The sequence below is a fragment of the Heptranchias perlo genome, chromosome 7, assembly GCF_035084215.1.
Source record: "Heptranchias perlo isolate sHepPer1 chromosome 7, sHepPer1.hap1, whole genome shotgun sequence".
NCBI classification, from domain to species: domain Eukaryota; kingdom Metazoa; phylum Chordata; class Chondrichthyes; order Hexanchiformes; family Hexanchidae; genus Heptranchias; species Heptranchias perlo.
This window is the reverse complement of record NC_090331.1, coordinates 15,258,425-15,273,627: the sequence shown is the minus strand read 5'-3', so window position 1 is coordinate 15,273,627 and position 15,203 is coordinate 15,258,425.

Here is a 15,203-nt window from a genome sequence, read left to right as displayed (position 1 = left end):
GGGTGAAACAACATACAAGTATCAAATACTTCCTACATTACCCTGACAATAAAGTTGACCCAAAGCTCAGAACAGCATATTCTAGTCTACTAATTGGACATTTCCATTTCTTTCAACCCTCAGAAGTGGAGAAGGTTTTTACATGTTGCACCATTGCTAGTTAACACCGTAGACTGTGATGTTAACACAGCTCATCAACCACAAATTCTCTTGATTCATCCCTGTTATTACAAGTGCAGGGGAAGGGACAGTCTTTGCATACTTTGGTGGAGTCACTGACACTTCAGATCATTCATTCCAAGGGGCGTTATTGATCTTGCAGTCAATATGATCATTTAGGAAGCAGAACTGATCACCCCACAACTTACAATAAATAAAAATTTCCGACTCTCCAAACCTGACCTTGTACCATTTTGAGTGGCTTTTTGCTTCATCTGTTTTCTGTCTTCAGTTCCTTTAAAATTCTGGTGCCATTTTCAATCGGTTTTTGCATGGTACTTAGTTGTAATTCCTGTAAGATAAGATAAAAGCATGCTGGAAATTAATTTAATTAAATAATAAATAATTCAATAGCACAAGTGTGCTTAAGTGTCACAGAATAGAATTGAATTTTAGCACCAGGCTTCAATATCAATATAAATAGCACAAATAAAATAACTGTCTTTATTGTCTCTCCGAGTAGGATTAGCCAGGTATTACCTAAATATGTAATTCTGATAAAAGGCAAGTTTTGATGAATGGTTAATGACCTGGAACGTTGGCCCCGATATTTACGGAGAGACGGGGAGGATACAGGGGAGGCTGAAAACGGCCAAAAAACCCGGCAAGGCTGAACTTAATGGCAGGACCTCATTATCATTTTTTTGATCCGTTTCTCATTCGGCAGCGGTCAAATTGACAGCCTGGCCGGCGGCCGGGAGGGAAAACCTGTGCAGGAGGCCACAGCCGGGGACTCTTGGGCATGGTCCCCGGCAATCGGAAGGGGGGAATGGTCGGCCATCACGGCTGGAGGGAAAGAGAGGCCATCGGTGCAAGGGGGAAACAGAGGCCATTGGTGCAGAGGTGGGTCAGATCAGTGATCGCGGCAAGGCGGAGAGAGAGGTCACGATCGGGAGTGGGAGGCCGAAGGGTTCCTTGTGGGGCCGGGGTGGGGGGAGCACTTCTTCTCCTGCTGGCCCACTAGGAGTGCTGGAAAAGGCACTTGTGGAGCCAGCAGCTTTCACTGCCAGGTTTCTGCGCAGCAACAGTGAATTTTACATCGGGCTCCCAATTGCACTGTGGGAGCCTGCTTTAAATATGTTAATGAGGTGTCCCGCCTCTCTGAGACAGGACACTCAGACACCACGATATCCGCCGCTGTAAAAACGGCAACAGGCACGTGCACGGCGTGTTGGGGACGCATTCCCCATATTTAAGTCTTTAATCCCCCTCAACCCCGACCCTGTCCTGACCGCCGTGAGTTAGGGGGGAGGTTAATATTGAGGCCATCAACACTATTTCTCTCTTCACAGATGCTGCCTGACCTGATGAGTGTTTCCAGCATTTTCTGTTTTTAGGAACATAGGAATATACGAACAGGAGTAGGCCATTCAGCTCCTCGTGCCTGCTCTGCCATTTGATAAGATCATGGCTGATCTGTGATCTAACTCCATATACCTGCCTTTGGCCCACATCCCTTAATACCTTTGGTTGCCAAAAAGCTATCTATCTCAGATTTAAATTTAGCAATTGAGCTAGCATCAATTGCCGTTTGCGGAAGAGAGTTCCAAACTTCTACCACCCTTTGTAGAAATGTTTTCTAATCTCACTCCTGAAAGGTCTGGCTCTAATTTTTAGACTGTGTCCCCGACTCCGAGAATCCCCAACCAGCGGAAATAGTTTCTCTCTATCCACCCTATCCGTTCCCCTTAATATCTTATAAACTTCGATCAGATCACCCCTTAACCTTCTAAACTCTAGAGAATACAACCCCAATTTGTGTAATCTCTCCGTAACTTAACCCTTGAAGTCCGGGTATCATTCTAGTAAACCTACGCTGCACTCTCTCCAAGGCCAATATGTCCCTCCAAAGGTGTGGTGCCCAGAACTGCTCACAGTACTCCAGGTGCCGTCTAACCAGGGTTTTGTATAGCTGCAGCATAACATCTGCCCCTTGTACTCTAGTCCTCTTGATATAAAGGTCAGCATTCCATTAGCCTTATTTCTCTCTCTACAGATGCTGCCTGATCTGCTGAGTGTTTCCAGCATTTTCTGCTTTTATTACCCAAACAAAGATTGACTCATATTAAATATCAACAGTTGAAACATATTTTCCCAAAACACTTTCATTTTGATCAGAGAGAGGAGATCCTAAAGTTTCTGGGTAATGGTGGGAGATAGTTCAATGGACACCGCTACCCTTGAATATCTTGCAGATGTGGCCATTCTTCAAGTGTGAGCCTCGACAGTGAGTGAGCAGGATACTTGGTATAGGGGGGACTTTACAGATGAGCCTAATCCGGACTGCGGCGGTTCAAGAAGGCGGCTCACCACCACCTTCTCAAGGGCAATTAGGGATGGGCAATAAATGCTGGCCGCGCCAGCGATGCCCACATCCCATGAACGAATTTTAAAAAGTATATGACTCTCATACAACCCACTTTACTGCAGGGACCACTGAATAGCAAGCAGAAGTGGCTGCTTTTCCCTTCCCTCTTGCCCAGTGTCCCTGATGCCATTTGAGGAACCCTGATTTTTTTTTAATCGTTTATTGGATGTGGGGGTCGCTGGCGAGGCCAGCATTTATTGCCAATCCCTAATTGCCCTTGAGAAGGTGGTGGTGAGCAGCCTGCTTGAACTGCTGAAGTCCATCTGGTGAAGGTTCTCCCACAGTGCTGTTAGGAAGGGAGTTCCAGGATTTTGACCCAGCGATGATGAAGGAACGGCGATATATTTCCAAGTCGGGATGGTGTGTGACTTGGAGGGGAACGTGCAGGTGGTGTTGTTCCCATGTGCCTGCTGCTCTTGTCCTTCTAGGTGGTAGAGGTCGCGGGTTTGGGAGGTGCTGTCGAAGAATCCTTGGCGAGTTGCTGCAATGCATCCTGGGGATGGTACACACTGCAGCCACTGTGTGCCGGTGGTGAAGGGAGTGAATGTTTAGGGTGGTGGATGGGGTGCCAATCAAGCGTGCTGCTTTGTCATGGATGGTCATAGAGTCATAGAGTTATACAGCACGGATAGAGGCCCTTCGGCCCATCGTGTCCACGCCGGCCATCAAGCCCAGTCTAATCTAATCCCATATTCCAGCATTTGGTCCTTAGCCTTGTATGCTATGGCATTTCAAGTGCTCATCCAAATGCTTCTTGAATGTTGTGAGGGTTCCTGCCTCCACAACCCTCTCAGGCAGTGAGTTCCAGACTCCAACCACCCTCTGGGTGAAAAAGTTCTTTCTCAAATCCCCTCTAAACCTCCCACTTTTTACCTTGAATCTATGTCCCCTTGTTATAGAACCCTCAACGAAGGGAAAAAGCTCCTTAGTATCCATCCTATCTATGCCCCTCATAATTTTGTACACCTCAATCATGTCCCCCCTCAGCCTCCTCTGCTCCAAGGAAAACAAACCCAATCTTCCCAGTCTCTCTTCATAGCTGAAGCGCTCCAGCCCTGGTAACATCCTGGTGAATCTCCTCTGCACCCTCTCCAAAGCGATCACATCCTTCCTGTAGTGCGACGACCAGAACTGCACACAGTACTCCAGCTGTGGCCAAACCAGTGTTTTATACAGCTCCATCATAACCTCCTTGCTCTTATATTCTATGCCTCGGCTAATAAAGGCAAGTATCCCATATGCCTTCTTTACCACCTTATCTACCTGTTCCGCCGCCTTCAGGGATCTGTGAACTTGCACAGCAAGATCCCTCTAACCCTCTGTCTTGCCTAGGGTCCTCCCATTCATTGTCATAGAGTCATAGAGTCATACAGCACGGATAGAGGCCCTTCGGCCCATCGTGTCCGCGCCGGCCATCAGCCCTGTCTACTCTAATCCCATATTCCAGCATTTGGTCCGTAGCCTTGTATGCTATGGCCTTGTTAGTCCCTCCAAAGTGCATCACCTCGCACTTTTCCGGGTTAAATTCCATTTGCCACTGTTCCGCCCATCTGACCAACCCATCTATATCGTCCTGCAGACTGAGGCTATCCTCCTCGCTATTTACCACCCTACCAATTGGTGTCGAGTTTCTTTAGTGTTGTTGGAGCTGCACTCATCCAGGCAAGTGGAGAGCATTCCATCACACTCCTGACTTGTGCCTTGTAGATGGTGGAAAGGCTTTGGGGAGTCAGGAGGTGAGTCACTCGCCGCAGAATACCCAGCCTCTGACCTGCTCTTGTAGCCACAGTATTTATATGGCTGGTCCAGTTAAGTTTCTGGTCAATAGTGACCCCCAGGATGTTGATGGTGGGGGATTCGGCGATGGTAATGTCAAGGGGAGGTGGTTAGACTCTCTCTTGTCGGAGATGGTCATTGCCTGGCACTTTTCTGGCGCAAATGTTACTTGCCACTTATCAGCCCAAGCCTGGATGTTGTCCAGGTCTTGCTGCATGCGGGCACGGATTGCTTCATTATCTGAGGAGTTGCTAATGGAACTGAACACTGTGCAATCATCAGCGAACACCATTTCTGACCTTATGACGGAGGGAAGGTCATTGATGAAGCAGCTGAAGATGGTTGGGCCTAGGATACTGCCCTGAGGAACTCCTGCAGCAATGTCCTGGGGCTGAGATGATTGGACTCCAACAACCACTACCATCTTCCTTTTTGCTGGGTATGACTTCAGCCACTGGAGAGTTTTCCCCCTGATTCCCATTGACTTCAATTTTACTAGGGCTCCTTGGTGCCACACTCGGTCAAATGCTGCCTTGATATCAAGGGCAATCACTCTCACCTCACCTCTGGAATTCAGCTCTTTTGTCCATGTTTGGACCAAGGTTGTAATGAGGTCTGGAGCCGAGTGGTCCTGGCGGAACCCAAACTGAGCATCAGTGAACAGGTTATTGGTGAGTAAGTGCTGCTTGATAGCACTGTCGACGACAACTTCCATCACTTTGCTGCTGATTGAGAGTAGACTGATGGTGTGGTAATTGGCCGGATTAGATTTGTCCTGCTTTTTGTGGACAGGACATACCTGGGCAATTTTCCACATTGTCGGGTAGATGCCAGTCTTATAGCTGTACTGGAACAATTTGGCTAGAGGCGCAGCTCGTTCTGGGTCACATGTCTTCAGCACTACATCTGGGATGTTGTCGGGGCCCATAGCCTTTGCTGTATCCAGTGCACTCAGCCGTTTCTTGATATCATGTGGAGTGAATTGAATTGGCCGAAGACTGGGTTCTGTGATGATGGGGATATCGGGAGGATGCCGAGATGGATCATCCACTCGGCACTTCTGGCTGAAGATGGTTGCAAACGCTTCAGCCTTGTCTTTTGCCCTCACGTGCTGGACTCCGCCATCATTGAGGATGGGGATGTTTGTAGAGCCTCCTCCTCCCGTTAGTTGTTTAACTGTCCACCACCATTCACGACTGGATGTGGCAAGACTGCAGAGCTTTGATCTGATCCGTTGGTTGTGGAATCGCTTAGCTCTGTCTATAGCATGTTGCTTCCGCTGTTTAGCATGCATGTAGTCCTGAGTTGCAGCTTCACCAGGTTGGCACCTCATTTTTATGTACGCCTGGTGCTGTTCCTGGCATGCTCTTCGACACTCCTCATTGAACCAGGGTTGATCCCCTGGCTTGTTGGTAATGGTAGAGTGAGGAATATGCCGGGCCAAGAAGTTACAGATTGTGCTGGAATACAATTCTGCTACTGCTGATGGCCCACAGCATCTCATGGATGCCCAGTTTTGAGCTGCTAGATCTGTTCTGAATCTATCCCATTTAGCACGGTGGTAGTGCCACACAACACGTTGGATGGTATCCTCAGTGCGAAGACGGGACTTCGTCTCCATGAGGACTCTGCAGTGGTCACTCCTACCAATACTGTCATCGACAGATGCTTTTGCGACAGGTAGATTGGTGAGGACAACGTCAATTAAGTTTTTCCCACGTGTTGGTTCGCTCACCTCCTGCCGCAGGCCCAGTCTGGCAGCTATGTCCTTCAGGACTTGGCCAGCTCGGTCAGTAGTTGTGCTACCGAGCCACTCTTGGTGATGGACATTGAAGTCCCCCACCCAGAGTATATTCTGTGCCCTTGCTACCCTCAGTGCTTCCTCCAAGTGGTGTTCAACATGGAGGAGGACTGATTCATCAGCTGAGGGAGGGCGGTAGGTGGTAATCAGCAGGCGGTTTCCTTGCCCATGTTTGACCTGATGCCATGAGATTTCATGGGGTCCAGAGTCAATGTTGAAGACTCCCAGGGCCACTCCCTTCTGACTGTATATCACTGTACCGCCACCTCTGGTCGGTCTGTCCTGCCGGTGGGACAGGACATACCCAGGGATGGTGATGGAAGAGTCAGGGACCCTGATTGCTACCCTGGCTAAGATCAGTTCTGGAACAATCTTACTGAAATTTATGGCACTTTGTACACTGTGATAAAATGATTATCAAGGGTAGACAAGCTGGCACTGTGGGGTACCATAGTCGGTTTCAACTATGGTACCAGAATTTGAATCCTGCCTGACTGATATGATTATAGTCTGGTTTTTCTGCTGGCTATAATGGTCCTATATAAAATTAGTTTTGGTAGCCTCCATCTAATTCCTAGCAGGTGTAAGGCCACAGCCCCAATTGGCCCCGAGATCTATAATTATTGATAGTGAATTGGCAATCTCCCTGAGAAAAGGCAAGGGACAGCTGGCATAAGAAATTAAAAATGGTGCAGTAGGGACTCTTTTGAACATGAGGCTAAGGCACATTTTTGGAGCAAAGTAGAGAAAGCATAATCTATCCCTAATTGTGCTTCACTTTACTTGGCAGTGCTTGACACTAACATTGGATACCTGAAATGGGAACTATTAATGGGGTAAATTTTTGTCTTCACCACCTAGCCAGTAATCTGGTGGAGTGAATCTCATGCCCTTTTTTAGATCCTGTCCCTGATTTGCTATTGATTTGAATGGAATGAAAATGATATGGGTTCTATAAAGGGCATCCAATCGGCCCTGTCAGATTACCGTTCAGGTGGTGAAGATGAAAATCTACTCCAGTGTCGCTGGGGTAGAAATTCGGGCGTATTCCCTGCGTTACATGCCCTGCTTCTGAATGGTGAGGCCCGAGGCGCCCCCAATATTGGGCCTTGAGCATCATTTCTGTCAAGCCGGCATGGTGCAAAGAGCCAGCCCTGGGGGGGCATGGAGTTGAGGAAGGGAGATCAGAAGCTGGGTTGGGGGGAATGGCGGCAATCGGTGGTGGGGGGAGCAGCAGCCCGCGTCCTTTAAATATGGGGCCGGGAGGAGCATTCCTGCTCTTCCCAGCTCCACATTCAGTTAAGTATATTTCAAAATCTTACTGCTAACAGGTAGTCCCAAGGTATTGTTATCGTCAGGGCAAACCAATCTTGCGGTGGGGGTCTCCAACATGAGTTAGGCCCCTTATTTGCATATTCAAAGGGCCTAACAGCTGTTTGAGGTGTGGGCACTGCACGATGATATTATGTCCTTTCCCAACGTGGTGGGTGGCGCACCTCCGGCTGGAAATATGCGTGTGCTTCTTGCCCAATACATTGGGAGCTTAGTAGGCCCATTAGTGCCCAAAACACGGGCACTGTACAGCCAAATTCATAGGCTTATATCTTTTAAAGAGACATGTCAAGAAAGAAATAACAGAGTTGGCATTTTGAGAATATTGGAGCTTGTATCACATACAGTTACTGACAAAAAGGTTTAATTCTGTTCTCTCTGGTTTAAGAAGCATAGATTTTTTACAGCACAGATTTTTTGGCCCAATGTTTCTCTTTGCTAGAGAAATTTAAAACTGATCCCACTGCTCTGGCCTCTTCCCATCGGCCTGTATCTTCCTTGGCTTCAATTATTTATCCGCCTTTTTCTTAGAAGAGCTAAGTGGCCTCTCGCTCAGCCACTCCTTGTGGCAAACAGTCCATGCTCTAACAATCCTCTGTGTAAATAAATTTTCACCCAACCTCTCTCTCTTATTAAATTGATATCTGCTAATTCCTCAACAAAAGGAAATAATCTTTCCCTCTTTTTCTTAACTATAAAAATAATTATCTGTATATTAAATAACCACTGCATCATTTTTGTCCAATGCTAACAATTTTTTCAGACAGAATATCTCTGCAGTTTTTTTTGCATTTCTTGCTTCTATTTCCAACTATTGATAATGTAAGATATAATGGGATGCTCAAAATTTTCTATCCTAATCATTGCCATGTCCAAACTTATTATTACCTTTGTACTTAAGCAAAGCAAATTGATTACAGATGTACTTCTAGGCAGTAACCAATGATCACACAGCATTCTTACAGCGACATTACTAATATGTTGGACATAGTAGGGAAGTATTCCATTCTGAAGCATTAACATCCCTCACCAAAATGAGCTAAGAAAACATCAGTCAAATCCTCAGTCCTTTATTTTGCAGACTGATAGAAAAGCCAATATTGTTTTTTCTTTTACTAGGCCTGGGATCTTTCAGTTCTTTTTTTCTTTTTCCATCTACACCGTGATGCAAAAGCTTGTCACTAATTTACGATCCACAGCCATTACAAACAACTGTACTTATGATAAAATCAGAACAGACGTTCAAGATAAAGCTGCTCTTTCATAGAAGCGCTATGATTGCATCTCAAATGCACTCAGAATAGTTTAGTATTTTGCCATTGTGCCTTTGATCAAATACAGTAATGTTATTCATTGTATCACTTGCGATAAACATTGCTCTGTGATTAAACGGCGATTTGCTCTGAGGGGCTTTTTAGCTGCACTTACACATATTGTGAACCATTTTCCTTGTTTGAACATGAAATGTTGGTAGCTGCTGATGTAATGCTCCAGTTAGGCATTTTTCATTATAGCATTTATTCTCTTCTGTCAAATTTGCTACTGTCACAATCAGGAATTTGTGCTTTTAATTTCATGGTGTATAAAAATCATGAATATAAAAATATCAGTTTTCAGGATTAACAAAATTAACTTTGTTTTTTTATGTACTTGAAAGAGAGTTAAATTGGCTTTAGATCTTGTAAAGGAGATGAGGCAGCTATTCATAAATTGAGTATTAGAAGCTTTTCAAGTCAATTATATTATATTTTGTATATGACAATGGGCCGGAAACTGCTTAAAAAAGAACGGTTGTTAGTGGCAAAATCGAGGAGCAAGTTCTGGCATTTGCACATGCGCAGTCGTACGCAAAAATCAGGAACTTGCTCCTCCTGGTTCGCGGCGATACGACAGCTTTGAATTAAAGGGATATCGCCGTCCGGAATCAGTGGAAACAAGGGACCGGTGCCAACTTGCTCATCTGCCCAGCTGTAAGGTAAGTAATATCGCCAAAAAACAGGTATGCTTAAAAATACCAGGTCTAAACTAAGTTTTAATGAGTCTTAAAGACTGCCAAACAACTAAAAATGAACTTTTAAAAATGTGTTGAGTCTCACTACTCCTTATTTTAATAGTTTTAGGTTATTAAGAAAACTTTTTTTAAATTAAAAAATTTAAGTTTTTTTACAACTTTCTCCTTCTGCCTATTATTTAATTTGATTATTTCTTACCCTCTCTTTTTTTCGCAATCTATAATTGTTTTTACGAATGACTTTAATGTTGCACATTTCAGTTCCTGGATTTTACGTTCCAACTTGCAGAAACTCTTCGCAGCTTGTCAAAAATGCTGCAATCTAATTGGTCGAGGAGAGAAATCGATCCTCTCGCTTCTCCTATGGGGCCTAGCTTCGCTGGGCTCTTCTCCGCTTCCTATTCAAGGAAGTGCACCTAGTAAAGTCCGCGGTAAGTTAGTGGGTTAGTATAAATCTATGGAGCGGCGAGCACTGTTGGCTTGCGCTTCGAGCAGTTTCTGGGCCATTCAATGACTTGTGTCAGGTTTCAGTTACTACAGCGGTCAGATTGAACCTATTGTCCATATTTCAATGGAATCCAGCTGCTTCTTTCTAATTGACGTAATGGTCTTTATTTGAAAGCAATCTCCTCACCAGTGTGAAACCTTGTATCCAGTAATAGCCAATAAATGTGTGTATCTGCAGTTCTGTGTGTAAGTAGATTGTTATATTTTGTTGTCAAACAGGAATGTGATTTCTGATTGTTAAAATGGTTGATTTCTATGTGTAAAAGCTGTGTATGGTGAGCTCTGGTTCCACAATTAAATGCCCTCTCATTGCACCATTGGTGAGTAATAACATCATGGGATGTCCAGGGTCCACAGTAATTGAATTGCTTGCCTCTTCAAAGAAATCAATGAGGATAAAAGTCAAGTTCCTGAATTCTTACTGGATCTTTGAAAGTTGTTAATGTGAAAGATGTCTATGCCTTTGTTACCTCTAGACTCCACTATTCCAATGCTGTCCTAGCTGGCCTCCCACCTTGCACCCTCTTTAAACTTGAGCTCATCCAAAATTCTGCTGCCCATATCCTGACTTGCACCAAGCCCCGTTCAACCATCATCTCTGTGCTTGCTGACCGACATTGGCTCTCGGTCTAGCAACATCATGATTTTAAAATTCTCATCCTTATTTTCAAATCCCTCCATGGCCTCGACCCTCCCTATCTCTATAACCTCCTCCAGCCCTACAACCCTCCGAGATCTCTGCAGTCCTCCAATTCTGGCCTCTTGTTTATTCCTGATTTCCTTCGCTCCATCATTAGCGGCCGTGGAATGTGGAATTTCCTCCCTGATCCTCTCTGCATCTCCACCTCACTCATCCTTTAAGAAACTCCTTAAAACCTCATTGTTTGACCAGGCTTTTGGTCACCTGTCCTAGTATCTCCTTACGTGGCATGGTATCAAAAGCGCCCTGAGGCATTTTACTATGTTAAAGGCGCTAGTTATTTTGTTGTTGATCATTCAGCTCATATACTGAATAGGAAACCCTCAACGTGAAACAATATTTATTGCAGAAGAATTTCAAGAGACAGGGCTGAAAAGAGTTCTGAAGAGGCTATCTGTATTTGTGAATTTATTCATTACTTTGTACTTTATAATATATACCTAATATCTTTGTCTCTGTATATTACTTAAGTGTAAATAAATTCAATTAGATGTTTTAGCCTATACAAATCTGATTTTGTTTATAATATTTTTTACCATCAGATAGATTGAAGAATTAGTGGGATTTTGACATAAAGTCATAATATGCAGATTACTGCAATCATAGTTAATTGTTAGACTTGGGCTATGTTAACTCTGCAAGAGTAAAATGTCTCATGTTTCAGCAGGAGAAAGAACCATTCTCCTTACAGAAACTGCCATTGGATTGTTTGAGAAAATGCCTGAACTGTAACAACTATTTTGGGTCAATCATGTGTGTCATTCTACTGTCCTGTAAAAGCTCAGCCCATCACATTCAAGATCAGCTTGAGGCTTGTAATTTTATAAATCTATTCGTAGTGCTGCTAAATGAAATTTTATTGCAAAGAAACACCAACTACTGGCTTCCTGTCCTTCCAGTAGCCACTCCTTCATTGTCGCTGCTTCTGTGAATCTTCTTTTCTATCCCTCTTCCACTCCGATGATATCATTTTTAGCCCTTCTAAAGAGAAAGCTAAACTTTGTTGCTCACTTTTCTCCTTCAATTGTGATCTCGATGATTTTGGTGAAGAATCTTCATTCTGCTCAACCAATGTGATCCACATGAAGATTTATACTCAAAGGGTCGGTCAGATCTTCTGCTCTCTGGACTCCAATAAGACTTTTGGTACTAGTTGGACCCTTTCCATTATCCTCTAGATATTTGGCTCTGAACATATCAGTGTCCTAGGCTGTGTCTTACTTCCAGTGTGCATTTCCTTCTCCTAGGTGTTTTGCTCATGTTCATCCTATCCCTGAGAAAGGTGCCCCCTTTACTCTTCTGCTAAGGTTATAGAAGCTATCAATGCTCAAATTATCTATCATCGTGAAGGTTTTAGTACAATCCACAAACACGAATGGCAAAACCATTCCATTGGTGATTTTGTCTGTGTTGCACACCTCTGGAACTTTGCTGGTGAACATTTTGACATTGACTTGGCCATCTCCAAATCCTTTGACAAGGTTTGGCACAATGTTTTTCTAAACACATTACCATCACATGATCACCCAGCAAAGCTCTCTGGTTTATTCTCAAATCATTCTATCTGTAGGATGGCTCATTTTCTGATTTTTTTTTTCCTTAGGCACTGTAATCTCTCCCACTCTGTTTCCTTCATCATTTAAGTAACCTCCTCCACTCATTATTCAACCATGATGATTAAGTTCTGCAATCATTAGTTTCCTTCAGATTGCGCACACTCAATGTCTACAGCCTGCAATGTTCTTGCAGAGCAGTGGCTGAATTATTACATCTGGATGTTCTTCAAAAGGGCAATGAAAATCTAGTTTCTTTCGATTCTTGAAAGACATGCATGGCCTGGATTTTAACTTGGAGCCGGGAAGAGAGCCGGAGAAGGGAAGTTAATCAGACCCAAAACCCGGAAGTGAAGTTGGCGGGTTGGAATCTGCGATCGCAACTTAATTGATGGATAAAGATTTTAGTTCCGGATTTCGCATCCGGCAGCCAGCCAGGCTGGCTAGCCATCGGGTGGGAAGGCCTGCGGGAACAGGTCACAGCCAGAAACGGGAAAGGAGGGAGGGAGGGAGGGAGAGATCATGGGGTGTGGAGAGCTTGTGGGGGTCGTAGAGGACATCGGTGGGGGGGGGGCCATGGATGACATCGGGGCAGGGGGTGCCGATTGCGGGGGTCCGATCAAGGCAGGTAAACTCATTGGGCCTGAAGGAAATGCTCCTGGTCCTCCTGGCCCACAAGCAGTGCAATAAAGGCAATTACCTCACGATCCGTCCCTTCTTGACTCCTTTTCACTGGCGAGATTCACAAGCCCTGGGAAACCCGCGCTGGAGGCGTTACATTTAAAGTTAAGTCAAATTCAATCTAAAAAGATCTACATAACGTCTCACAAGGATGTTAATTGATGCTATGAATACCCGCCCGTCTGAATTAATTAAGGTCACGACAGCGACGAATAAGTTACTTGCACGCATCCAAACTCACCTGGGTTAAACCCGGAAGTGGGCGCGTCGAAGCTGGGTTGCGGTTGCGCTCCAAAAATCAATTATTTTAACTATCCACCCGCCCCTAACCCACCCGTTCTTGGGGGTTAAAATTGCCTCCACAGACACAGTTTATTAATGTCACTGCCAGCTCCCACCTGTTATCCTTGGTACAATTACACTTACTCCTTGGACATCTATTAACATTCTTGATCTCACTATCTTCACTAAGGGGAACAGATAGGGTGGATAGAGAGAAACTATTTCCGCTGGTTGGGGATTTTAGGAGTAGGGGGCACAGTCTAAAAATTAGAGCCACACCTATCAGGAGCAAAATTAGAAAACATTTCTACACACAAAGGGTTGTAGAAGTTTGGAACTCTCTTCAACAAACAGCAATTGATACTAGCTCAATTGCTAAATTTAAATCTGAGATAGATAGCTTTTTGGCTACCAAAGGTATTGAGGGATATGGGCCAAAGGCAGGTATATGGAGTTAGATCACAGATCAGCCATGATCTTATCAAATGGCGGAGCAGGCACAAGGGGCTGAATGGCCTACTCCTGTTCCTATGTTCCTATGTTCTCAGATGTCAAATGTAATTCCCACATCCCATCTATTGACGAAACTGCCCCCCAGTAGCTTGGTTTACTCTTTCGTGCCAAATGCTTCTTCTCAAGACTTGAGTTCTGGCACTCATCTTGCCCCCGGATGGGATGCAAGAATAAAAAATTGTCATCTGATATTTAAGCTCTCTATCGTAACTAGACTCCAAATTCTCCTTTTGGCCATGATCTTGACCACTCACTAAAAAAAATGATTAAGCTTAACTATAAAACAGTATTTTCTGCATTTTAAAACATGTTACGCTGGGCCTCTCTGAGGACCTAGGGCTTGAGATGTTAACTGAAAGGACAACAACCACAGCTCTCAGAAAGCACCTGTGCTTAGCCATCCCAGCCTGCTGCAATCTGAGTTTGTGCACAATGGAGAAAGCTCCCAGTATGTACCAGTGTGATAACAGAGTGCCACGATAAAGAAAATGTTGTGTGTATGGATTTTCAAAAGGCATTGGATAAGATGCCACAAAGGAGGCTTGTTGATAAATTAAATCATATGACATTAAAGGGAATTCAGTACCATGATGCAAGTGGGTAAACAGAGAATAGTGGTTAATGAACGACTTGGGTATGGGGGAACAATATCAAAATTTGCAGTCTACGCACAAACGGGGAGCATGGTTAACTGCGAAGAGGACTTCAGGAGGACATATTTTAGTAGATTGGGTAGGAAGATGTCAGATCAAATTTAATTAGGAGAAATGTGAGGTGATACATTTTTTGGGGGCGGAGGGGAAAGAATAAGCTGAAATTGTCTTTACGCAGGTTAACAGAGATAGATAATCAACACTTTCATGGTATAAAGGGCATGTTTTTTTTTATTCGTTCATGGGATGTGGGCGTCGCTGGCGATGCCAGATTTTATTGCCCATCCCTAATTGCCCTTGAGAAGGTGGTGGTGAGCTGCCTTCTTGAACCACTGCAGTCCGTGTGGTGACAGTTCTCCCACAGTGCTGTTAGGAAGGGAGTTCCAGGATTTTGACCAAGCGACGATGAAGGAACGGCGATATATTTCCAAGTCGGGATGGTGTGTGACTTGGAGGGGAATGTGCAGGTGGTGTTGTTCCCATGTACCTGCTGCCCTTGTCCTTCGAGATGGTAGAGGTCGCGGGTTTGGGAGGTGCTGTCGAAGAAGCCTTGGCGAGTTGCTGCAGTGCATCGTGTGGATGGTACACACTGCTGCCACTGTGTGCAGGTGGTGAAGGGAGTGAATGTTTAGGGATGTGGATGTGGTGCCAATCAAGCGGATGGTGGAAAGGCTTTGGGGAGTCAGGAGGTGAGTCACTCGCTGCAGAATACCCAGCCTCTGACCTGCTCTTGTAGCCACAGTATTTATGTGGCTGGTCCAGTTAAGTTTCTGGTCAATGGTGACCCCCAGGATGTTGATGGTGGGG